The sequence below is a fragment of the Pteropus vampyrus genome, unplaced genomic scaffold, assembly GCF_000151845.1.
Source record: "Pteropus vampyrus isolate Shadow unplaced genomic scaffold, Pvam_2.0 Scaffold626, whole genome shotgun sequence".
Taxonomy (NCBI): Eukaryota; Metazoa; Chordata; class Mammalia; order Chiroptera; family Pteropodidae; genus Pteropus; species Pteropus vampyrus.
Window position 1 is genome coordinate 13,083 of NW_011889407.1, and position 2,242 is coordinate 15,324.

At 53.8% G+C, this 2,242-nt stretch overlaps 1 protein-coding gene and 1 pseudogene across 1 annotated transcript in view; both read left to right on the top strand.

Annotated features, from left to right (window-relative positions):
• Positions 1-2,242, top strand: part of LOC105308792 (TAF5-like RNA polymerase II p300/CBP-associated factor-associated factor 65 kDa subunit 5L) — a 22,574-nt gene that overhangs the window by 12,358 nt on the left and 7,974 nt on the right. The window lies entirely within an intron of this gene.
• Positions 1,379-1,494, top strand: LOC111733731 (annotated as a pseudogene).

The window sequence follows — 2,242 nt, forward strand, 5'->3', positions numbered from 1 at the left end:
ACATGTGTGCGTGTGTACGCCGAGCTCCTGCGTGCGTGCGTGACGGCGAGCTCCTGCGTGCGTGCGTGACGACGAGCTCCTGCGTGCGTGATGGCAAGCACCTGCGTGCGTGACGGCGAGCTCCTGCGTGCGTGCGTGACGGCGAGCACCTGCGTGCGTGACGGCGAGCTCCTGCGTGCGTGACGGCGAGCTCCTGCGTGCGTGCGTGCGTGACGGCGAGCACCTGCGTGCGTGCGTGACGGCGAGCACCTGTGTGCGTGCATGACGGCGAGCACCTGCGTGTGTACGGCGAGCATCTGTGTGAGTGTGTACGGCGAGCACCTGTGTGCGTGTGTACAGCGAGCACCTGCGTGAGTGTGTACGGCGAGCTCCTGCGTGAGTGTGTACGGCGAGCTCCTGCGTGAGTGTGTACGGCGAGCTCCTGCGTGAGTGTGTACCTGCCTGGAGATAAATACGGTGCCATTTTGCAGTCCTCTGGCTTCTTGAGTTCCGGGTCCTCTTCTGGGAAGTGCACAGAAGTGTAGTTGACGGTCACCCTTCAGTCAGTGTGGTGCCCTTGTCTGCTTCGCCTGGGGAGAGTCGACAAGGGCAGGCCGTGCGGCCTGAGTTTTGGGTCCCTGAGAGTCACTGCCTTAAAAAAACGTGGGCGAGGGGGTCAGGAGTTGAGCGTCGCACAGGTAACGCCCCTGCCTGGGGTGGCCCCACAGGGCCGAGGGCGGGAATGTTGTCGCCTCACCGCTGAGGTTCAGGTAGCTGTGCCTCGGCTTACTTTGCATGGAAATTCTTTGCACAGGGTTAAAAGTTAAGGAGTTTTAAAAATCACCCGGGTCAATTCTGAGCTGCTGGTGCGACATCAGGAATTTTCTTGCACAAATTAAGCTCTTTTTCTCCTTTCCTGTTTTCTTGTTCACCTTCCAGTTTGTGTGTCTTTGAATTTTTGCTTCTTGCAACCGCGACGGTACAATCAGAGCAGATCGTTACGATGGGTAAAGAGGCTAAGTTCCAGTGTATGAACTTTGATTTCTAGAATTTTACAGAATTCCTGAAATCCTTTTCAGTGCACACGTATTTGAATTCTGAAATTCCTCTTTTCCTTGGAGACAGTGCCAGCCTTCGGGGCTCTTCACACGCGACCGAGAGATGCTGCCCTAATTTATTTTCAGTTGTCTGCAAATACAAAAAATATGTATTTCTACTGACCTTATTAGCTTTGACGGTATTGAGTTTGGGGATTATTCTAGGTGTTAAAAATTAATATGAAGGAAGATAGCAAGACAGGCAGATGCAGGACGTGGTTCCATAGTGTCGTGGTTATTAGCACGTCTGCTTCACACACAGAAGGTCCTGGGTTCGCACCCCAGTGGAGCCACGGTCCATGGTCTACGGCCGTGCCACCCTGAACGAGCCTGACGTCTGATCTCAGAAGCTAAGCAGGGTCGGGCCTGGTTAGAACTTGGATGGGAGACCACTTGGGAATACTGGGCGCTGTAGGCATTAAAAACAAAAAAAAACAAAAAAAAACAGATGCAAAGATGGACAAAACATTAGACCAAAACAGAAAACGTTGAGACCGAAAACGCCCCACGACTGTCCCGTGGCGGTCCCCGGCCATCTGGACGAGCGGGTGAAGACCGGAAGTGAGGAATGGCCTGAATCCTGGGAACCGAGAGAAACCGAACACGGCTGGAGTCGGGGGTCTGACCGGAAGCAGCACGGTGCCACGTCACGGGACACCGCGGTGGCCCAGCCAGGGTCGGGCAGTGGAGGTGACGCGAGAGCCTGTCGCTGACGATGGGGTCGCGAAGGTGACATCTGCGTCCAGGCTGGACAGCCGAGCGGGTGGCGGCCGGTGCCGTCCACCTGCAGGACGGCAGAGGATGTCGGAGGGGCCGCCGTCTAAGCCTCCGTCTGGTTTGTCCATTGCTATCTGCGTTGGGCACCGCAGCGACTCCAGCCTCCGCTTTCCTGGAGAACCAGCATTTTTTTTTTTTTTTTAAACTTTAGAACTGAAGTCGAGATCCCCCTCTTCTGTTTTCGGGGGTTTTCTGTTTGAGATTTTTACCCCAACCCGTTTTGTCACAGCAGCTGGGGGAAGTCAGTTTTTTTTTGTTTTCTGACACAGAGCATTTGGGGAAAAGCAAAAGGTATAAATTAGTTCTGGTCGTTTAATGTTTCTTCAGTGAGAATTGGGACTTTCTTCTTTCCTTGTGGAATTCACAGTTCAAATCTAGACCTTGAATCC